General features: G+C 42.4%; 1 protein-coding gene across 4 annotated transcripts in view; it reads left to right on the top strand.

The window, feature by feature from the left end:
• BEGAIN (brain enriched guanylate kinase associated) overlaps positions 1-25083 on the top strand; it is a 118954-nt gene that overhangs the window by 1464 nt on the left and 92407 nt on the right. The gene's annotated exons all lie outside the window — the stretch shown is intronic.

The raw sequence follows: 25083 nt of genomic DNA, 5'->3' as shown, positions 1-25083 counted from the left end.
AAAAAAAAAAAAAAAAAAAATTCTGTCTATTAATAAAATCCCAAGGTATTATCAAAGTGATAAAGAAATACTGAACTTTTTACTACCCTTTAAATATTTTATGGAACGTATGTTAATAACCCAAAACTCTGGCTATGCTCTTACCTGGTTTTATTGGACAAGCCCAAATTCCTTCTCTGAACCTGGTGACTTTGGTTAGTGACAACTATTGTCCGAGCACAACTTCTTAGATTCCTTGAGTTCGGAATGGCTACCCTGAGTTATTAGAAATGCAGAAAAGTTCTAAAATTCTGGAAACAACTGGGGAAGTAGTGACAATATGAAAACAGAGATTTGACTGAGTGTTTAATGAATTCTGGGCTGTAAACCAAATCCTCCTTTGCATTTAAGAAGGAAAAGGACGTTAAGTCTCTTACAGTGGACTTGAAGATGCATGTCCAAAAGTTTCTGATCAGATTTATTTGTAAAGTGCTTCAGTTGTACATTTTTTGTACTGTCTCATTATGATGGAAGTCTTATAACTTTTGATCTGAAAAAGAAACCATATGAAAGACATTATGATTTTATGTGGATATAAGCACTATAATGTTAAAGCTGTGAGTTTTTCCTGAGTAATGCCTGAGAAAGAACCACAGTATGTGGTCCTGAGTTTAGTAAAAATTCCAAACAAGATCACCTATGATGTATGCATGCTCATGTCATGAATTACTCTTTTAGAAGGTGCAAGCAAATACATATGTACATGTTTGCTTGATAAGCATGTGTGCAGAAATGCAATACAATACTTGTAATATCTTCCTGAGGGTGCCTTAACCGCTGCTTTTAGCAGACAGGCTCTTGCCACATTTGCAGTCATGGGCTGCAGAGCCAAGGAGAATGAGCTCAGGAATGTATTGAAAAGGAAAGAATATGCTATGACAAGAGTAAATAACCATAAAGCTCCATTTTCCTGGCACCCTGGTTTTGTAGTTTGTCAAGCATGCAGCAGTCCTTACCTCAGTGCTCCTTGAGCACTGTACAGATGGAAAAGCCCACATTGCCCTGCTATTAACTCCAACAAGAGAAGGGTCAGGCTGTGTCAGGAGTTTGTTAGTGAAGTTTTCTGTTTACAATTCTCATCTGTAAAAGCTGTTTCTGATAGCCGTTTGTCCCCATCACCCAAGCCAGTGCAGGGCCAGTGCAAGGGCCCCCTGCACTCCTGAAGGGAGCAGCAAGCGGTGCTAGGGGACCTGTGGCAGGAGCTGTACTGCTCGGTCCCAAACTCTTCCAGGCTCCCTGTCTGTAGTCATCGTCTTGGTTGCAAACTGACAGAACCCTCAGCAGTTTAAGAAAACAGTAATCAAGTCTGGAGTCATTATTTTAAATGATCTGTGAGCCCACAGACTTTAGAGAATTAGATTTTTCCTAACCCTATCCAAGTCTAGCACCAATGTAAAAAACAGGCTACCTTGTCTTGTAAGCACAGTGTCTTCAGAGAGACCATGAAGATAGATAGACTGAAGCAAGGGAAAGGAAGAAAAAACAAGAGGGAAAGGGGTGGGCCAGGAAGAAAGAGGTATTCTTGTTACATGTAGAAACCAATGTAATGTCACAGGAAAAGCCATTCCCACATGATACTTGAATATGTTCTGCCCTAACCCCTGAGCCCAGCTCCTTCCCCGCTCTCTCTTTGCAACCAACTGAAGATGTTCCATCCCACATCAGCTGGGATAGTGCTGGCCTGAGGATTAGAGCATGAGCCCATGCCAGCTGTGGAGCTGGGGTGCACAGAGACTACAAGGCTAGTGCAACAGAGGGAGAAGGGGGTCTGGAATTAGCAAAAAGGAAACAAACCAAATCCCTGTTGGAGAAACAGCAGAAGCAAGGTGGATAGCCACAGAACAACCTACACAGTCAGATGTAGGTTAAAACCCTCAGGGTTAGAGAAATCCAGGTTTTCATTCTACAGTGCACTTCAAGATAAGTCTTTTAAGTATGAAGAACAGGCTCAGAGAATCACACTTTTTAGAGAAGTTGCTCCACACAGTCCTTGGGAGCCCACAGGGTCAAACATTTTTAAAAGGCAGCTGTAGAAGCCTTAGAGCGAGCTTTGCACATTCTCCAACCCAGTGCATCTGGGGCATCCCCAAGGACTGGGGTAGGCAGGGCTCATTCAGACAAAGAGACAAATACAGGAGCCTGCAAAACTGACCCACTGGTGACTCATGCTTTATTCAGCCCCAAATTCACTGAGGAAGGGCAGCACAACAAATGGTGTAGTAAACGAATATACCTCTTGCTGTTACATTCCTTCACTCAGAATCTAGCTGGAAAGATGCAATTCATTTCACGTAATGCAGTAATAATACCCCTCACAGACCAAGAAACCATTGTGACCCACAATGTCACATCCTGCCCTTTTCAGCAGGGGCTTGCCATGACAGCATTAGAGGTGGAAGAAGCAATAGGAATCAGAGGTTATCAATATTTAGCCTGACACAGGGATGACTTCCTCTAGATGTGGAAACATGCTATTTTGTGCTAAAACTTCAACTAGAAGAATTGGTTACTGCAATGAAGTGTTCACACTGTGAACAATTCTTAGCAGTACATAGTGTTTATAACATCTCAAGATACCAATATATTAGGCAGGAAGTAAGGCTAACTGCTAATCACAAACCTCTTGAGGATCTGCAGTTATGTAGGTTGGCTGTGTATGGTTATACAGTCACTTTAAACATTAATTACATCTGGCTGCAACCTTTTAAATACAGTTTTTTGGATCCGGTTCTTTTCATGTTTAAATGAGGACTGAAAATCTTAGTTGAGTAAATTTCAAATATACCTATACTATCTTATTTTGACTCTTAGCAATGTGCTATCTTTGGTGCATATATTCAAGAGATGCACATGCCTTCCAAGTCTAAGGCCTTGCAAATCTGTGGTGGCTGGCACACAAAATTGTGAGTACTCTGGAAACTGCTCTTTTAAGTCAAATTAAATCCACAGAACGGCTAGATGTGCAAATGAAAGACCAATTCCACCAAAACTCCTGTACAAATTCCTGGTAGCCTTTTGTTTGTTTCCTTTTAATCCTGCTTGAAATAAAGGTTATAACATTCAACCTTTCAGGTGAAAATATTGTAATGTGTGGCATAACAGACCTCCAGATATATTTTTGTACACAAATATTGACCAGATTGTCAGTGTTCCTTACAGTGAAAAATATCTCACTTGACAGGAAATACCAGTTAAAGTGATACATATCGTTCAATAACAGCTTTTTCTTTTTCAAAATACATTCCTAAAATTTCAGTGACAATTCAGAAACTCTATAAATCAATATCTTTAGTTCTAAGCTTTCAAGATCCACAATAGGCAGAACTGTTTATCTAAAAGTAGACAAAACGGGGCACATCACCACCGACATCACCTACCAGGCTCACATAATTAGTGCCTGTAAGGAGGTTGACTTTCTACTTTGCAACCTAAATATGGTATCCCCCAACTGAGGATTACATTATTTTGCTAGCATCATTAGTAGTACTTTACTAACCATCCAGGGATCTCTGGTAAAAGTGATTTGTGTGTCAAGGAACTTGTGAGACAACATCATTCATGGTAGTCCTTGCTTCAGAGCATATGAAAATGAAATGATTTGTTTTGCATACACAGCTGGTAGTAAGTCAGCTGCTCAATCCAAGTCTCTTGAATTTTCAGACTTGGACTTTTCTCAGCATGTTTGAGTTCATCTGCGGCAAGGAAGGAATAGCAGTCTCTTCAAAAGGAACGTCAGAGGCACATGCAGTCCTAGAGAAAAGCTTTTGTGACAGCTTACTGAAAATGTGAATACCTCCCTAAATGCCCACTAGATCATGCTGCCTTCCTTGCACTTGATATATATTTAGCCCTCTTCACATGCTAATGAACACACTGCAATTTCCTGCCATCCCCACCTTGTTCTTGCTCCTTCTCTTATCCTGTATCTACATTAATTGTACCACAGTTATTTGAACAAAAAGAGAGGATATTTTTTTTCCCAGAAAGTTAACCAACAAACATGGTTTACTTTACCCTAGATCTTATCTTCACATCCACAGTTAAAACATTGGGAGCTGCTGCCTTGTACAGAGACATAAAGCCACAGGACAACAGTAGTGCTGCGCAAGCAGCAGCTCCAACATCTGCTCAGCAATGTCTGCAGTCTCTCGCTTATGCTGGGACTTCAAACCCCCGCTCAGGATGCAGGCAAAGAGATGGCATGGGACAAGTTCAGAAGAAACAGAGAAGATGGAAATGATGGTGCGAAAGGGCTAAGAGTTTGGGGTCATTAGAGGTTGTGGTAGAAAAGTCACCTAGCTGGGTGAATGTTGGGTCCATTTTGAAAGAAGGAAGAAAAAAAAGGAAAAGAGAGCTGTCTGCTTATATTCAAACAGGTAAAGAAGGTTTAAATTTTTATCTCCTGTTTTCATTTCCCAAACAGCTCCAGCAGCAGTGACAGCCCTGTAGTGCTGTTTTCATCACATCTGGTTTGTTCACTCCGGTACCCAAGGTGTGAGTGCAGCACAGCTAAACCACACTTTCCTTCCCCCAGACACTCCACTCAACTTTAAGTTCAGTGGTGGTCAATCATAACAATGGGAGCAATGTATACACAAGGATACATTCACAGCCCCCAAGGGAACTATAGCCCTGGACCTGGGATGGGTTAGGGCACAGAACGACACTGACCTACCTATACTAGCACCTCTGAGAATTTTATTATTTCTATCAGGGGCACAATATGCTTGTGTAGATTATACTGAAGTCCATCACACTTAATTTCCACTATTACTTTTATCCAGGCTAGTCAGTCAAATTAGCACTACCTACCTGAGCTAGGGGGGGTTACTGTTCTGTTTCGCTACAGCCCTGTACCCTGAACTGTTCTATGCTGCTTGGAAGAATGATCCAAAAGGCAGTGATGCTGATATGGAAAGAATCATCTCCAGTCACTTGCTGTAACAAGTGTTGTGTTATAATATCTTTTAGCTCTAGGTAAATATTGAGTAGAGTAAAAGCATTCAGCAAACAAGAAATATGACAGGAGCAGAGAGCAGAATAGATTCAAGTTGAATGAAACCGGGTATAGCTGTGTAAAGTGGCCTGCAGGGATAAGTGGAAGCTGAGCAAACATCTGAAGAGACCAAGGAAGTAGGTAGGAGGAGGTGAGCCATGCCGTGAACTGGAGCTGCAGTGAGTCATGGGGAAGAGGCTGGACCAAGGTGATACCGAGCGTACAAATAATGCTCTGCCTAACCCTTTCTTACAAGGCAAAGTGCATCACTGGGCAGTAGTATAACCTGCTCAGGAAAAAAAGGAGGGGATATTGTGGACAAGTATATAAGAAAAGGCGGGGCGGGGGGGGGGAAGTCATTGCTTATAATGCTTCTGATTACTTCAAAAACTTTGTAGCACAGGGAGTAGAGCTTCCAGAACAAGATGTTTGTTGTTGGTTTTTTTTTCCTATTTTAGTGGGTTTTGTTTTCCCTCCCTCCCCCCACTGCAAAAAGAGGCAAGGATGCTCGATGGTCAGAAGATTCAAAGGTGGAAAAATTAGATGGTCTCTGCATCCTTTATATTGCTAACAGCAACTAGACTTCAGCTTATGTAAGTGCTCTGAGCAAAGCTATCAGGAGATGTGTGCTGAACAGTGAAAACAGTGACTTACAAAGCAAACAGCAGCAATGACTGCAGCAGTAACAAAACATAAGCTGGAGAGTATAAGAGGTTCCAAGCTGCAAATCCCAGATGGTTCAAGGGCAGTACAGTTGGTGAACCACACTTGAGTGTGCTCTGTGGTGGAATCAAGTACAATTTGAATGCTTGCTGCTGCTACAGTGCACAGACTGATGAAAGGAAGAAGATAACTTGTCTGCAACACTTTATTACAGGCTTTTGCAATTGCCAGCTCCACTACTGCTGGCATGGCTTAGGCAATTGAATTTGCCAATCAATCCTTGATTTACACACAAGTGACTTTAGAATGCATTCAAATAAAAACTCCATAGCACCACATTTGATTCAATGTTCTTTAAAAGTCAAAAACATCTGAAATATACCAAAACAGTGAAGGTTTTCACATTAAAAAAAAAACAAAAGGGATGAATGGCCTTAATGTTTTAGTGATGACTTACAGCCAGCTTAGCATAAAGTATGATGTACTGAAAAAGAGACAGTAGATAGTGAGCTATAATCATGCTTTTTGGAATTCGTGAATACAAGGATTGGATAATTTACAGAGCCCTCAAATGGGATAGCAGTATCATAAGTGCCTGTAGCTCCTTGCTAGATTTCTCTCATGTGTGTGACCATCCTACTGCTCACGTGAACTGCACAGCTCTTGTTATTCAACTCATCCAGGTGTAATAGGATCCACCTCATTGAACAGCACACAGAGTCACTGCTCATTGCTTGGTTTCTAGTAGCGTTTATACTGGGATAAAAAAAGGGTTCCGTGTTACAGTCAGTTATATTGCCTCTTAGAGAATGACTTTCTTCATACATGCATTTGCAAAGCTTTGAAAATAATTGAGAAATCTAGCTTTTATCCTGAACTTGCCCAACTGTCACAGTGTTAGCAAAACCATAACTGAGAAACTGTGTGTGAGAAAACATACACACACCTCATGCAGCAGACTTGCATCTAGGAGGGCAAATGATGTTTGAGAGGAATATTGTGGCATAGAGGCAACAAAGCAGCAGTTGACCGACTTGCATGGAGTACTGGGACATCATGACTCATGACTACACAAATGCACTTTCAGCTACTCAGAGCAAAATGCAAATTTTGATCACTTATTCTTGATTTTACCCATCTCTAAAAGAGGAGGAGGAAGAGAAGGGTGTCCTAGAAGAAAAAAAACAGCTTTAAACTTGTCCTGGAAGCCACTGAGCTCTTTGGGGAGTCCCTGCTGTAGTACAAAGACCCTCACGTTCACAAGAAGCTCCAGTGACTCAACAGCTCCAAATTGCTGCACTCTGTTCAACAAGACCAAGTTTGATATCCATGTCAGAGTAAAGGGCCTTCCTTAACTTTGAAGCTTCTATACAGATCAGGTCAAACAAATGAGCTCATTCTATGTTTCTGTTACCTCTAACTGTCGTTTTGACAAGATGAGCTTAAGGAGCTGCTCTATTTTTAAGGCCTTCCAAGAATGATACTGGAATTCCCAGCAATGAATGGCAACTTAATCTTTTCCCTCGACATCCCCCAAGAGCTCATTCTTGCAGTAGCAATTTGAAGAGATAAGCAATCCGCACTCCTCTTTTCAGTGCTTTTCTGTTTTAAAACTGTTAAATCTTTGTGCTGCCATTTCACTCAGGGATGCTGGCTTAACCAAGGTACTGCACAAATTAATATAGGTTTCATTGCTTTACCTGTATCTACAGATAGAAATTGTCTATATATCTGTATAATTGGTTTTACTGCCAACAATTCCTACAGATGTAGGTGCTTGAAATGACATTTAAGTAGCACTAAATGCATGGCAAATTACTTTGCACCTGCGTATTTAACTAAGTTTATAACTGCTGGGTCACTTGACCTTTGAGATATTATTCTCTCTTGGTATTAATCCCATCTCTATTCTGTAATAAGGAAGTAGTATTTCTAGTCAGCTGATCAGAAACAGCCCAGACCGATATGTACCAAATATATTCCAAGACTTAATGCAAATCTATGAGTGCCTGAAAAATAAATGTTTTGCAGCTCTACCCAATATTCTCAAGAACTCAGTGGGGAGTTAGTAACAAAGTACATTCACAAACAGAGGCACATCCTTCATGATGGGGAAAGTGCTGCTTTCTGTAGGGAAATAAATATTTTTAGACTGCATACAAACAATCTATAGCACTGAAACAGTTCTATTTGAATTCAAGATAAATTGTATGCTTGGTTTTGACTCTCAGCTTGTGAATAGCTTGTGACGTTTTAATTTGTATTTGCATTCTGATATAGATTGATGAAAGACCAACAATTAAAGAGTGAAAGATCAAGTGAGTCAAATACTCTGAAGGCTGGATAAAAATGAGAAACCCAGCAAACTAGCCCAAAGCAATGCAAGTAGACTGGTGAAAGAGCAGCAATGATATTTAAGTAAATTACTTGGAAAACAACAGCATAGCTCAACACACGGAAAAAATTGATTGTTCTAGTCAAAGGAACAAGAAGTAAGTTTTTACACAAGTCCAAACTGTTCCCCTGTCCTACTCCTTTCCAGTGCTGAATTCACAGACTCATGCTAAAAGGGGTGCATGAATGGCCTGGCTTGTGTCCAAATCTGCACATCAGCAGACCCACTCTGCTATCTTCTTGCAGTCCTGCAAACACAGTGCCAGACAGAGCCATGCAGGGAAGCTTCTGGTTTCTCAACCCATATCAGCAGTGCAACCCTGACAAATCTGAGCCTCAGCAGTTCCACTGCATTTCTGACCCCTCACAAGCCTTTAGGAAGAGAAAAATCTTCCTGGATTATCCCTGTTCTTACTGCATGAATGCCACCAAGTGCAATGAGCATGAGAGGCAAGCTTCCAAGTAGATTGTCAGCCCATGCTTTGAAAAAGTAGTCTAGGATAGCCCATTGATGCCAATTTTTGCTCTGGAGCTTGGGGTGAAGGCAGAGTGAGGAGTAAAGAAGGCTGACAGAAAGTCCTGTCATACACTTTGGTTCCATTTGACCACTTGTGGAAGGCAAAGCAGTACCCTTGCCCTGCAGCTGGAACAGCTGTGGTAGGTTTGGGAGACCCCTTGCTAAAATAACATTCCCAGTTGTGGAGTCCCCTGCAGTATGTTTTTGTGTTTCTTAGGTCCTGTTTTATTTCTTCACAAGAGGCCATCAGTTTGTGTCTTGTCTTTTTATCAAATGTTCTTTTACTACTGGAGGAACTAAGGGCAGGAAAGGTCTAGGAGATAACACAGATACACAGTCCTCTCCAGTCCCATGTGAAGGAAGGACCAAATTCCAGAGTCTTGGCTTTTCCATGGGGAAGGTTAATTAGCCCTTTGTATAACTCCAGAGGTAGCTCTGGCAACAGAGCATATGGGCAGGAGAGGGAAGATATGAGTCAGATAGAGAAGACTGACAGTGGTTTCTTTGAGCCAAATTTAGCTGACCTACACTGTTTTGTAACAAAGCAACATCCCCTCCCCCTCAGCCCCTTCCCTCCTCAGTCTACAAGGGGGACCACAACCCAAAAGTCATGAAGTTGTTTTGTTGTTTTCTTTGTTTGGTTGGTTTTTTCTGAGAAATTAAAAGTACAGGAAATTGTAGCACTAAACAGGTAGTCTGCTAACAAATGTCAGTTTAAAGAAGTAAAGCTGTCTTGTCTACTTAATATACGGAAAAAGTTCTAGATAACAGGTAACTTCAGACAACAGGAACATTTTTTTTTCCTCCACATTGAAAAAGCTGCTGATGCAGATTTTTACAGTGACTGTAGACTTCAACTTGCTTTCCTTTAACTTTGTTATGCTTTGTAATCGGACAAAGCCTTAGCAGATTCAGTTACTAGAACTGATGGATTTCACATGCTGTGAGCTTCTGAAGTGTTTTCTTTACAAACTAGGACTGAATATCACCTAAATATAAAAGAAAAAGATCTGTGAGAGAGATGTCCCATTAATTCCAGTACACAGAGCTCTTGGAATGATTTGAGAGAAACAATGCTAATCTAGCCAGTTTTGCTTAAATATACTTTGCTTTGAAGAACAATTGTTCTCCTCCAAAAACATTTTTTTTTTTATGTAGTGATCACCCTTCAATCATCCACCATGGACAACACCTTTCATTATAACCTAGGAATATGTAGCACATATGCAACAACAGCTACATGTTGCTTGGATTCAAGGAACATGGAAGGTTTCAGTTAAAGTTTTGATTGGAAAATACTTTGCTGGTAACACAATATGGACCAGACCTCTCTACTGTGGCTTTCCAGTTGTTTTTCATGCTTATCACCATCCCCTGAAGAGCTCTCCAGATCCTATTGCACAGTAAGAACGAAGTTAACCAAGATTTTCATCCTAAGTTTCATTTAGCACTGAACTACTAATTATCATGGCATGCAGACCAGACAGTTCTGATTAAATTGCCAGCCTGGATTTGTAGACCGTCCCATCTCCTTATTCATCATCTCTATATACACAACATTGGGAAAGCATCTTAAGATATAAATAGGCATAGATATGGTTGCATGCTGAATTCTAAGTAACTGAATGAATCCATTACTGCATCCTTGGAGGACTCCAATTTTTCCCAGAACTACAACTCCTTTTTGAGTGTTATCTACCTCATTATGCATAGATTAGTTACATTATGTGTTGGTTTGCACAGACCACACAGAAGCTGAAAACAGTTAGCTACAGACTTGCAGAGCGATTAATGGAATCATAAAATTACTTGAAAAAGCAACATATTCTTTTATCAAAAAGGCAATGTTATTTATAATATTTTACGCTCATTTGAAAAACAAAGTACTCACATGATACTCCTGTCACTCATATCTAGAATGTTGCCTGCTATGAGCCTGCATTAATCAGAATTATAGCCGGTGTACATCTACAGCGTGGATTCATGGCACAAAGCTATTAAACTATTCAAGATCTTTCAAATCCACTTAGAATTTTTTTCTTTATACCTATTCTATGAGCCAGTGAACTGAAGACTAGTTAACTACAACTTTCACAATGGCAGAACACATTCTTATTAACAGCAGAATCAGTAAAATCAACAAAAACTGTTATCCCTTTACTAGTGACAGCTCTTTTGCAGAAAGCTATTAGTTACATTTTTTATTCCTACCCTGAATATTTTCTTCAGCGCTAGAAATTGGGGCATTGGCTTGCAGAGTCATGCCCTGATTGCTGAAATTAAGGGCAATTAGGCAATGGAAAGAGGAAGTATAATGGGTCAGAGATTGTACATCTACTTGAAATGCAGGTGGTGAAGGTGTTGCCATTACTGAGGTGAAAACATAGACTGAGGTTTAAAGCTTTGAAGAATCTGCTTTACAGACACAGGTTTCAGCCACAGCCATTAGGATTCTCTCCGAAACACTGACAAAGTTCAAAGGATTTTCTTTTTTTTTCTTTTTCCCTTTTTTTTTTTTTTCCTTTTCTGAGCACTGTATAAGTTACAAGCTTCCATCTCCTCAGGGGAACACTTACCACCCTTTCTAGAGTACTGAAGAGTTTCAGCTAGAAGCTGGCAATCTTTCATGGACAATGTGCCAGACTGTATTTTTTGTTCCTAATTTAGAGCCTAAACATGTTGGTAGACAGCACTGAGAACCTGGTAGCCACTGCTTCTCACAGATGTTTCTCTCACGATGCTGTGGATCCCAAATCCCAGTCCTGTGCTGACCTTGTCAGACTTGCAGAAATCCCCTGATGTCTGCAAACATTCTGGGAACCCCTCAGAAGGGAAGTTTTACAAATGTGCAGAACACTGCTTTATTCCCCCCCACCCCAAACTCACTCATTCTGCATCATTTGACATTTTAACATATTGCCATATTAACCACGAAAAGTCTGATCTGTGAACATGACTTCTAACTTGTATTTACAAGAGCAGAGATGCAGTGGCATATGGACCACCAGCTGGTGAGAAGTAGGAATGGTACTTTGTGGAGTTTGAGTCACTAAGTGAATTTAAAAAAAAATAAAAATAAAAATAAAAATTAAAAAAAAAAAAAAATAAAAAAAAAAGACCATCTTCTATGCAGCCAAAAAGATAGAGAGAAAATCTTGGCTTCTTAGAATCAGAATTGTCTGAAAGGACAACTGCAACAAGGCCACTATGCAGAAAGCACAAAATCTCAAAACATTAAATAAACTAGAAGCTATGTTGTTTATTAAAAGACGTATATGCAAACAAGCTGTTTCCTGCTGAGGCTGTAAGAAATAGTACCACAGAGGGACTGATGCAAGGAAAAAAAAAAAAAAAGAGATGTGACAGTCTATTCCTCTTAAACCAGAGGAATAAAAATCACTTTGAGAGACAAGGTGACACTGGGGGAAGTTTCTTTTTATTGAGGTCATAACCACCTACACTCAAATTCAAAAGTCTCCAATGTTTTTCCCACCTCTCCCTAGCCTTGTGTCTTTTCCTGATGTGTTTTCCACCTCTTCACCTTCTGGAGAGATGCTCCATCAACAGTTTCACCCCTTCTCATCCCTAAACCGTGATGGCACAGTGTCAGCTCCAGACATTTTCCACTCCAGCAGTTTTTGGGAGTTGAATCCCTTATTTAAGCTACCAAAGCTCAAGTCCTCCCAGGAGGTAGTTATTCTTTGTCATCCTGGTTTCTACCCTTGGACTGCTGGTTTTTGCCACTGTTGCTCCAGGAACAGTTGAAAAGCCCCTGCCTAGTGTTATGCAACTCTAACAAAGATTAATTTTCATCAAACCTCAGAGACCGAAGTTCACTATTCTCATCAATGACACTCCATTTCATCAATATTTTTGCTTTATCTATTTCCCTAGAAGCCCAAATGAGGAGAAGCACAGGTTTTAGGGCACAGTTGTGTGCTCTCAGTCCACATTGCTGTTGACTGTTGCTCCCCCGCCACCTGTGCTCCCTTCCCAGCCCTGCTGGTTCAGGAGCAGTTCCTGTGACTTCCTCAGAGGGATGCAAGAAGAGGGAGTCTCCTGTGGCTCTATTGAGGCAGTTGCTAAGCAGAAGATGTCTTTCCATAACTAGGATCTTTTTGGAGAAAGTAGTAAACAGAAAGAAAAAAAAGATTTGGCAAGGGGAAAGATTCAGAGATAAACATTTTTTGTAATGGGGAGGAAGATACAGAAGGAAAGGCCTGTTCCTTCAAAAAATAGAATATTGTCTGGGGACTATTAAATAACAATATAACTAATGACCAAGATAATTATCTTCATGCTGGAGCACCAAACAGCTGAAATAGAGAAGCTGCTGAGAGCACTTACTATAGTAAATTACTGAAATGCTTCTCATGGTTTATTCTGCTGAATTAGGGCACTAAAAGAAGTGTGTTACATTATTTCTCTATTGACTCTTCCACATGTGATTATTTATTATTAGATTCATAAGTACAAATCAGACAGGAAGGTCAAGTTACTAATGATTCAGGAGCCTTTTCAGCTGTACGATTTTATCTGCACTGTATAGGTAGATACATTGTTTACCTGCATAATGAAAGTGATGTGAGTAATCATTAAAGTACTTGAATATCAGTCACAGAAAAAAAAAACAAAAAACCAACACACTAGATCAGCATGCAAAGCATTAAAATTGTGAATGTTATACTGGAGTTGTAATGTAAAGGAAATGTAAAACATGCCATTTTTGCCTGCCCGTCATTGAACAAAGAGCAGAAGCACAGCAGAGAGAAATCTGAAATTACTTTCTGCCTCTGCACTGTATAGGTTTGTTTGGCCAACAAAGGAACATTTGCACTTCTAGATGTCAACCAAGTCTCAGAAACCCTCTATGGCTCCTGCAGGCATTATTGCCTTCTTAAAGGTGAGATTGAGAATGGTTGAGTGGCTTCTCCAAGTTCGTTGAGGGGTTTCTGTCAAAGTCAAAAGAGCAGATGCAAGTTATTTGCCTTAAGATGAAGAGGGCAGAGAACACAGAGCAAGAGAACAAAGTTGTTGCTCCAGGAGCAGAATAACAATTTCTGAAATCAGTAGTTTCATTCAGCCAAGAAGCAGGGACAAGTTCCAAAACACAACATCCCTCAGACAAATCAAAATATACATGGTACTGCTTGCTTCTTCACTGTTTCACAAATTATTTCAAAACTTCTTTGTGACTGCTTTCTTTTTCCCAATACTATTTCCTCTCCACAGCATAGTAGCATAGACCACTTATGAGCAAGGGTCCAGATACAAAGAGTTGTCCTTAAATATAAATAATCCCTACAAAATCGGTGCTACTCATTGCACAGGTACAGGCTCTTAACATCTCTTAGGGATACTGGATAAGCACCACTGCATACATTCTTGCAAGCAAGATATTACTAGAAGTAGCTTCAAGAGCTAAATCCACCACCAGTGCGAGTGGACTCAATTGTGTTCAGATCAAAATAGTTATTGCAGTTTCTATATGTAATGTTTTTGTTTTATTCTGATGTTTTCTTGTGCATTAAAAAAGGTTAGCCAATAAGGAGTAAAAAAATAGTGTGAGATTAAGGCAATTAACATGGCTTCACTTTCAGCAGTGGTTTTCCCCCTCCTCTTCCTGACATTTCACAGTTTCAGAGAGAGAATATCAACTCTAGCTGCTATTTCTATGCCCTTTTCAGTTTATGGCAATTACTGTTGTGTAGCATCACAGCATTGGGGCCCCTGTCTTATGTTTCTCTGCATTTTGTGCAGGCAGCAGCGGGAGAATTTTCTTTTGATTTATTCTTCTAATAGCTTCAGCAATGTCAGAATATTAGAACTGCCTATTATCTAAAGGTTTCTTTGCAAATTCACATTAAATGAAAATGTAACTTTTCAGTCATTAATGCACTGAGAGAAGCTGTGGTTAAAGGAGGAGATGGATGGTTCAAAAGCTTATCCATTACATTTAAAAGCAAATTATCAGTGACAGAAGCTGGGCAAAACAGGCAGCAGGAGAAATCAAAAGACAGATTGAGATATCAATCAAAAAGACTTTCAGATCCTTTTCTTCTTGCACAGACCACTAGAGGAGACATTTAGAGGGATGTAACAAAGCAAAGAGAGTTTTCTGCCAAGCGGGAGAACCTGAGACATTTTTGTTGCCTTGTCACTGAAGGTGACACAGGCTGCACCCAGACAGGAGGAGCAGGAGTGCAGCAGCATCTGATGGCAGAAAGCTGCTGATGCCATAGGATACACCATGCCATACCGCCTGCTCCTTAACAGGTGCAAAAGGCAAAGGTTAAAGAAACCAAGAGGGCTGTTTAGTAAGAGAAACATCTTCGCAAGAAAATTCTTGAAACAAAGAAGTTTAAGACATTTACTTACCTCTCAAAAACCACCAAAATACAAATAGATACTGCAAACATCTCAGAGGAGATTCAAGATTCAAATGACAGTATGGATCTGACCTTTAACTTTTTCAGGCCTCAGTTTTCATCTGTAAAATGGGGATGGTGGAAAGCTCTTTCCCAGACTAAAAGGATGACATGAATTAACCATATAGAAATCTATGAGGCACCCCCATAAAGTGGTTATCTAATTCAAAAAAGCAGGTACAAGTAGCACATAGGAGTTTATTGATTAGTAATACCCCAGAGGAAAATTCACATCTGCAGAACAGTTAACACTTGTTATTTGATGCTATGACATTGAAAGCTCACAAGTTATTTCGGTCTTCATTAGATAAATATGTATTGCAGTACTTTCTGTGTCGTACTTTACATTTGATGTTATACAATTGCTTTGACTTGGAAAGAAACAGTGCGTTTGACTTTTTTTTATATTTGTATCTTCTGCTCCCATTCTCGGAAGTACTGTTTGGACTTTAAGTTCTGCATTATAAACTGCATTCTTGATATGGATCTCCCATATTTAGGTGCTCTGATTGTTCAAAGGACTCTCCAGCTGGGTAGCAAGACTCTCCGAGTGCTAATACAGTGATTGTAAAGAATGGGACATCAGTTCCCATTTTAGAACATAAAATTTGGCAAGTTTGAATGGAGTATATTCAAATGGGAACAAATGGACATTTTAAGCATGTAATTTAAAACAAAAGATTCAGCATTTACATGAATAAGCTTAGCAACTGCAGCTCCCCTAGCCCAGCAGCTAAGAGCCTACGGGTGACAGTTCCAAGTTCACAGCCACCAGCCAGCCCATGAAAGCACCCAGCCCCTTTGTTCAGCAATGGGAACCTCTAACTCCAGGTCCCCTTCCTGTAGTTGCAGGTTTTGGCTCTGCTTTCTAAGGCATTCACCTGCCTTCCTTGTCTGTGACTCCCAGACAGACACTCCTCACTTCTTGTGGTTTCCAAGAGAGAAACAGTCTTGGCTCTGCATCTATTCAAGCATCAGGCTTTGGTACATCGTAAATCAGGCGGCTTTTCCTCACAAGTACGTACCTTGTCTGCATGTGGCATTTTGCTGTAGCAGAGAAGGTGTCACGCATCCAATTAAACAGATATCCAAAGAGACAAGGTTGGAATGAGACTGAATAAACGCTACAGCTGTAGTGGGCAGAGTTAGCTAAAAAGCACACAACTGGCAGAAATATTGTTTTCTCAACCATTCCTCCGATATCAGTGATAACACTAAAGCACAAGAACAAAATTGGATCATCTGCTGCATATTACAGACATGCCTCCTCCTTAATCCAGTGCATTTATTTCATTAACTGAAAAAGTAGGGAAGTCCAGCCTTTCACTGTGCAGCAGCTCCTAAAGGTACTGAAAAGACAAGCATACAGGGATTTTTTTCTGATTCCCATTCCAGCAGTGCTACTCTCAATGTCTGCATAGTCATATCCCAGCAACCATCTCTTTCACACAATGGGAGGACCACCTGCACTGGTGTCCCATGACAGGAAAGTTGACACCGTCCCCTCAGTAGGGACAAAGAGTCGTAAGCCTTGCAGAAACTATTCAGACTGTCAGAGGAGAAAGCAAGAAGCAAGCTAAAGATCAGATAAGTTATTCTGGAAGGTTGAGTCTGCTCATTTAGTCATCAGTTGAGCATGTCCTGTTGGAGCAGGTCCAAAGGAGACCACAAAAATGATCAGAGAGATGGAACACGTCTCCTGTTAAGAAAGGCTGAAAGAGTTGGGTTTGTTCAGCCTGGAGAAGAGAAGGCTTCAGGGAGACCTTATTGTGACATTCCAATAGTTGAAGAGGGCTTATAAGAAAGATGGGGACAGACATTTTAGCAGGGTCTGTTACAACAGAGCAAGGGATAGTGGTTTTAAACTAGAAGGTGGGAGATTCAGGCTAGATATAAGGAAGAATTTCTTTACAATGCGGGTGGTGAAACACTGGCACAGGTTGCCCAGAGAGGTGGTGGCTGCCGCATCCCTGGAAACATTCAAGGCCAGGCTGGACAGGGCTCTGAGCAACCTGATTTGGTTGAAGATGTCCCTGCTCATTGCAGGGGGCTTGGACTAGATGACCTTTAAATGTCCCTTCCAACATGGACTATTCTATGATTCTAAGTCTACACTCAAGTCTAAGCAAGAACTAGTCCCACAAAATTTTCCACTAGAAATTACAAAGCAGTCCTGTAAGTCTGAAATTCTCTAACACACTCAGTGATTTGCTATCAAATCGTCCCTTCTCTTCACCAGGTTTCACTAGTGATGTTCATAGCAGTTACTGGAAAATTTTGTGGGACCTCTGGCTTTGGTTTGCTTCTGTTTTTCTTTAAATAGAATATTTTTTCTTGGTGTGAATTTTGGTCAGATTTAATTCTGCCTTTGGCAATAGCCTGAGACTAGAGCATAGGGGAGAGAAAAGGTCATGTAGACTGCTTAGAGAAGTTTTGAAATCTCCATCCTTCAAGATGTTCAAAATTTGACTGGAAAAGGCCCTAGGCATCCTGATCTGACTGAATCTGCCTTGAACAAGATGTTGGACCAGATGATCTCCAGAAACACTTCCAGTCTAATTCCTTCTGTGATTCTACATACCCCGAGTCCCAGCTCCTTCCTACATTGGCATGCCCATTGAAGGAAATTGGAGTTTGAAGGGCAACATCTGTAGTAACTGCAGATGTATTGCTTTTCAGTAGTTTTTCTTTTACATGGTTTGATTTAAGGACATTAGCATTTACTTCCCCCTACCTTGTGAAAGATGCCATCCAGCAGAGTAATTTCTGATAAACATCAAGCTCAATCAGTTATAATTACGTGGTTTTGCAACTCTGTTTCACTTAAAGAAAAGCATTTGCCAGAAAGAGACAAAGTATCTCTATCCAGAAATGACTGTGGCAAGTACCCTGTTTTTCTTTAGAATTTTAAGCTGTGAGCAGAGGTAGGCAGACATGAACACACACACTCACTTCTCATGTGCAGATGTACACATCATATTTGTCCTTGTAGTTGAGGTTGGTTAGGTGACTGATTCCATGTCTACCCACGCCAATGTTAGATTTTTGGGTATCCTTATGTTCATGCATTAAATATGGCATGCTCTTTTACCTGATGAAGTTCCTCCTCATCATTGCAAAGACAAAGAGCCAAAAGTCTGACATTGGCAAGATAACTAGAGCCATATTGAAGTCAATACAATGCAAGAATATAGCCAACATCTATAGAAAAGTTTTAGTCACTCGAGGCATTTGAATATGGGCTACTTAACAAAAGCAATTATACAAGGTTATTACACAATTTAATGCATTCTGTTTGGATGTATTCTGGCAGGACTTCTAATGCTTCTATTGCACTCCTCACTGAGCATCATAGTAACTGAAGAGATCTGCAGGGAGAGCAGATCACTTCTTGGCCAGTGGTTTGCTGGCTAAAATCACTGCCTGGTTGTTTTTCAGACTACTCAAAGCAAAAAGCAAAACACCCATAAGATTGAGTCCAACTGTAAACTCAGCACTGCCAAGTCCACCAATGCACCATGTCCCTAAGTGCCATGTCTACACGTCTTTCAAATACCTCCAGGGATGACTCAGCCACTTCCCTGGGCAGCCTGTTCCAGCGCTTGATGACTCTTTCATTCATCTTATGCTAATTAAAGGGTGATACATTTAGAAATATTTAGAAGAACATTCATGAATCTTTTCTTGATTCAATACCTGTCCATTGAGGAAAACTGTCATGAGAGTGCCCCCACAAATGCAGCTGTGGGAAAGTAGGTACTTAAGATAACTTGATGGAGTATGAGTGTCCAAGATAATGGGATTAATTATCTGACCCAGTCTGAGGACAGATTTCTCATCTGGGGACTAGGTCTGAGGGACCTTAGAGAAAATAGCAAGGAATGAGCTAGAGAACAGGTGACAGGAACAAACTTGGAGCCTCAGAGTAGAGGCTGCTCCAACCAGACAGTTTGGAGAGTACCCTACTCTCTGTCCCTCTATGCCAACCAAGTATGGGAAATGGTCACAACAGTAAATGCCCAAGAAGCTTCTGAAAGACAGAAATTCCCCTGGCTCCTGCTCACCACAGTGCCTATCAAGAACCCTCCTATCCCATCCCTGACACCACCATCTCTCCCAGACTGTTCCCAGTGTGCTTCCCAGTTCCTAATCACACTTACTTCCTCAGGATGCACTTACATGGGAGAGGAAAAAAACCTCCATATGAGAGCCACTGCCCAGGGGAAGTGCTTTTCCAGCTACCCAAAAAGCTCCGCTTCTGGGCACTTTTATATCACTGCTTCCCAGAAGCCAGGCCCCACAGTTCCCGTGAACATGCAGAATTCCTTTCTCAAAGACTAAATGGAACAGACTTGTGGAAGTCACACAGTATCACAGTATCACAGTATGTTTGGGATTGGAAGGGACCTCAAAAGATCATCTAGTCCAATCCCCCTGCTGGAGCAGGAACGCCTAGGTGAGGTCGCACAGGAATGTGTCCAGGCGGGCTTTGAATGTCTCCAGGGAAGGAGACTCCACAACCTCCCTGGGCAGCCTGTTCCAGTGCTCTGTCACCCTCACTGAGAAGAAGTTCTTTCTCAAATTTAAGTGGAACCTCTTGTGTTCCAGCTTGATCCCATTGCCCCTTGTCCTATCATTGTTTGCCACTGAGAAGAGCCTGACTCCATCCTCGTGGCACTCACCCTTTATATATTTATAAACATTAATAAGGTCACCCCTCAGTCTCCTCTTCTCCAAACTAAAGAGCCCCAGCTCCCTCAGCCTTTCTTCATAAGGGAGATGCTCCACTCCCTTCATCATCTTTGTTGCCCTACGCTGGACCCTCTCCAGCAGTTCCCTGTCCTTCTTGAACTGAGGGGCCCAGAACTGGACACAATATTCCAGATGGGGTCTCACCAGGGCGGAGTAGAGGGGAAGGAGGACCTCTCTCGATCTACTGACCACCCCCCTTGTAATACACCCAAGGATGCCATTGGCCTTCCTGGCCACAAGGGCACAGTGCTGGCTCATGGTCATCCTGTTGTCCACCAGGACCCCCAGGTCCCTTTCCCCTACACTGCTCTCTAATATGTAATTTCCCAACCTATACTGGAACCTGGGGTTGTTCCTGCCCAGATGCAGGACTCTACACTTTCCCTTGTTAAATTCCATCAGGTTATCCCCCGCCCAACTCTCCAGCCTGTCCAGGTCCCGCTGGATGGCCGCACAGCCTTCTGGCGTGTCAGCCACTCCTCCCAGCTTAGTGTCATCAGCAAACTTGCTGATAGTACACTCAATTCCCTCGTCTAAATCATTAATGAATATATTGAATAATATTGGCCCCAGTACTGACCCCTGAGGCACTCCACTAGATACTGGCCTCCAACTGGACTCCGCACCATTGACCACCACTCTCTGACTTCTCTCTTTAAGCCAGTTTGCAACCCACCTCACTACTCTATTGTCTAGATCACACCTCCTCAATTTAGCTGTGAGGATGCTGTGAGGGACTGTGTCAAAGGCTTTACTGAAGTCAAGGTAGACCACATCCACCGCTCTGCCATCATCCATCCACCTTGTTACATTCTCATAAAAGGCTATGAGGTTGGTCAAGCATGACTTACCCTTGGTAAAGCCATGCTGACTGCCCCTAATGACCCTCTTATCCCTGATGTGCCTTGAGATGACACCAAGGATAAGCTGTTCCATTACTTTCCCAGGGACAGAGGTGAGGCTGACCGGTCTATAATTACCCGGGTCCTCCTTCTTGCCCTTTTTGAAGAGTGGAGTGACATTTGCTTTCCTCCAATCCTCGGGCACCTCTCCCGTTTCCCAAGACTTGGCAAAAATGATGGATAGCGGTCTAGCAATGACTTCAGCCAGCTCCCTCAGCACCCGCGGATGCATCCCGTCTGGACCCATGGATTTATGGACGTCCAGACTACTTAATTGTTCCCTAACCCAGTCCTCATCGACTAAAGTAAACTCCTCCATTAACCTGGCTTCATCCGGGGTCTCAGGGGTACAGGGTTCCCCAGGACAGCCTCCAGCGGAGTAGACAGAGACAAAGAAGGCATTCAGCAATTCTGCCTTCTCTGTGTCTTCTGCCACCAGGGCACCCACCTCATTCATCAGTGGGCCTACATTGCCTCTGGTATTAGTTTTATCTGCTATGTATTTGAAAAAGTTCTTCTTGCTGTCCTTGACCCCTCTCGCCAGCTGTAATTCTAAGGAGGCCTTGGCTACCCTAGCTGCCTTCCTGCATCCTCTAACAGCAGCCTTATATTCCTCCCAAATGGCCAGTCCCTGCTTCCATGACCTGTAAACTTGCCTCTTCTGCTTGAGCATACCCAACAGATCCCTATTCAACCACGCACGCCTTCTGGCTCCCTTCCTCAACTTCCTACATGTGGGGATGCTCTGATCCTGAGCATGGAAGAAGCAATCTCTGAATGCAGTCCAGCTCTCTTGGGCCCCTTTTCCTTCAAGCAGTCTTGCCCATGGGATTTTCCCCAGCAATTGCTTGAAAAGGCCGAAATTAGCCCTGCCAAAGTCCAGGGTTGCAATTCTACTTGCTATTCTGTTCCTGCCACACGAGATGCTGAACTCCACCATCTCATGGTCACTGCAACCCAGGCAGCCCTCAACTTTTACTGCTTCGACCAGACCCTCTTTGTTAGTGAGGATGAGATCCAGCAGTGTACCTCTCCTGGTCGGCTCCTCCACCATCTGCATGAGGAAGTTATCGTCAATGCACTGGAGGAACCTCCTGGACTGTGGCTGGCTGGCCGAATGGTCCTTCCAGCAAACATCAGGGAAGTTAAAATCACCCACAACAACCAGGGCCTGTGACTGTGAGGCCACTCTCAGCTGCGCATAGAAGGCCTCATCAACTTCCTCAGTCTGATCTGGTGGCCTGTAATAGACACCTACAACAGTATCACCCCTACCAGCCTGTGCCTTGATCCTGACCCATACACTCTCAACTCGTTCCTCATCCGCTCCTGGGCAGAATTTAGTACATTGCAGTTGCTCTCTCATATAGAGAGCAACTCCACCACCGCGCCTGGCTGGTCTGTCTTTCCTGAAAATGGCATAGCCATCCATGACCACATTCCAGTCATGTGAACTGTCCCACCACGTTTCTGTAATTGCCACCAGATCATAATCTCCCGACCGAACATAGGATTCTAACTCCTCCTGCTTATTCCCCATGCTGCGCGCATTGGTGTACAGGCATTTCAGGGAGCGAGCAGAGCACACCAATTTCTCCCTAGGGGCACAGGAGGCCACCCGGTCCTCATCTGTTTTAGAATGCTGCCCCACTGGGGCAAGCCCAACTACAACCCCATCCCCCTTTGAGCCTAGTTTAAAGCTCTCCAAATGAGCCCAGCTAATTCCTGCCCCAGCGTCCTTTTGCCTCTGCGAGATAAGCCTTTCCTGCATAACACTGTCCGGACTGGAGTCTTATAAAACCAGCCACTATCAAAAAAACCAAAGCCCTGCCTGTAGCACCAGTCTTGGAGCCAACCATTTAGAGATTGAATTTTCCCATTCCACCCCACATCGTCACTTGAAGAGGGAAGGAGTGAAGAGAAGATCACTTGAGCCCCTGAATCTTTCACCATCCTTCCCAAGACCTTGAAGTCATTCTTCATTCCCCTCAGACTACGGGAAGCAACTTCCTCCCCATCTGTCTGGAAGACCAGCAGTGGGTAGTAGTCTGTTGGGTGCACCAGTCTGGGGAGCTCTCTAGCAATATCCTTGATCTGGGCTCCAGGTAGACTACAGACTTCCCTAAGATGAGGGTCAACCCTGCATATTGGCCCCTCTGTTCCTTTCAGAACGGAATTTCCTATTACAATCACCCTTCTATCTTTCTTATCAGAGGTAGTCTTCAGTTGTGTAGTCAACCGCCTCTTCCTATGTGATCTTGTAGGCAGGCTTGGCACCACCTCCTCACCTACCTCTTCTTCAAGATCCAGGGCCTCAAACCTATTACGGAGGGGCACCTGGGGAGACAAATCAGGCAGGGAGGGGGGCTGCCTGTGATGCCGAACTGGAATAAGCTTCCAACCCTCATCTTCTTTTAGGTCATTTACCTCTGCCCGACAGCGACAAGGGTGGGGCTGTCTCAGGACCTCTGCCTCTGTCCGGGAGGGCAGGAGGTCCATCTCCTTTTCGGGGGTACCTCCCTGGGGCCTTTCCGACCGGCACGTAAGGGTGTTACTCCACCAGTCGATCTCCCTTTCGCACTCCCTGATGGACCTCAGCGTCTCAACCTCCTCCTTAAGCTTCACAACCATGTCGAGCAGATCTTGCACCTGCTCACACCTCACACAAGTAGAGTGCTGGCCTCCCTCCTCCGGCAGCAGCAGGCTCTGGCACTCCTTGCAGCCGGAGACCTGAGCAGCCACCGTTTGGGACAGAACTTCAGTCTGCGTTGCCACAGTCTTTTTGAGACATGCTCTCCTTCTGGAGGCGACCATGGTCATCAGCGGTCTGGGACGCTGGCAATAAGTCGGTGGGAATGACAAACAACAAGTGCTCTCTGCACCCCGCTGCGCTAGCTGCCACACCCACTGCGCTACACATCAGGGTGCGAATCTCAGTCCATTACACACCACTAAATATTCGCTGAAATGGCAGGTTGTACTGAATTGTATGAAGTGATTTTTATTGAACGTAATTACTCAACAGGAAGCACAGAACATAATTAATCTTAGTGTGGAATTCCATTTTAACCTACTTGATCCAGTATTGCAGAATAATGTGGTTACTCTTCAATTAATTTTTGCTCTTTCATTTATGAAAGTGGATAGTCTGTATTTTCTCCAATTAGTTAAGTAAACATCAAATGCTTCTAAACACCATATCTGAAAATGTCTAAATATTTCAGTAATAGGTATGCTGCAAATACATAGATTAGCTACAGCTCAGAGCTAGTGAGAAAATTAATGTGTGACATGCAGTTATATAAAATTGGTTTTGCTTTGAACCAAATAGTGGCATTCTTCATGTTAACACAGACATCTTTTCCAATTACCTTTGCTAGCACTGCTAAGGCGCTGCTATTACTACTAACGGATAGATGACAGTCATGTTTTACAACAGCGATATGAACGGTGTGGTTCCAGGGACAGTTTTTAAGTGCTTGCTAATGCAAAATAAAATAACAATTAAAAAAATATAATACCAAACCTATCCAGAACAGATTATTACTTGTAGTACGTGATGTTACCTCAATTTCAAGAATCCCTCAGAGCCCTTTACTTTTATTCCATTACCCACATGTGCAGGCAAGAACCATGCCAACTCAGGGCTATAATGCATCCTGTGGAAAGTGATTAAACATGCTGAACTGGATGCACTGTGTAATCAATAGATCTTCCAGTGTAGTGTAATGAGCTGGTCCATCACTGTGCCTTCTTACCCTCTTCCCACTATAAGTTTTTCATACGAATATCACTTTACAAGTACCCACCTGGAAAGCCAGAGGCTTCAATCTCTTCCTAAAGAGAGATCTTACAGTAACCTATATTAATTTACTATTGTGAGGAAATCTTAAAAATCACTTCTCAAGATCCCATAACCCCAGCCAGCATACCTACTCCAAAGCAGCCTGAAATGAGTCATTAGTTTAATTTTTTGTTCAATTAAGAACCCTGTTCACACTTTGAACTCACAAAAATGCTGTTTTCCCAACACACGATGTTGAACAACATTTTCATTCTGTGAACACCCCAATACTGGATTCAGCCTACAAGAGGATAGGAGGTTCCTTAGTTATAGCACTATAAAAACACCTGCCAGAGAACTGAGTATGCTATTAAAAACAAGCCATAATGAAGATCAGAGAGTAGCCTGCAAAAAAATCACAGGCACCACTAGGAAGGAAAGTTGTGTCACTGAGTCCAGCAGTCAATGGGACCACACAAAGCAAACAATTATAGCAATCCACTGACAAAATTTTGAACCTGCCCCAGAGGACTTTGATTGACCAGCAAAAGCAGAGAACTTAACATTAAGGAAGGTCACAACATCAAAATTTATTTGAGATTATTCTG

This window comes from Patagioenas fasciata, chromosome 5 (genome assembly GCF_037038585.1).
Source record: "Patagioenas fasciata isolate bPatFas1 chromosome 5, bPatFas1.hap1, whole genome shotgun sequence".
Lineage (NCBI taxonomy): Eukaryota > Metazoa > Chordata > Aves > Columbiformes > Columbidae > Patagioenas > Patagioenas fasciata.
The sequence above is the reverse complement of the archived record's forward strand: the minus strand, read 5'-3'. Positions and strand labels throughout refer to the sequence as shown.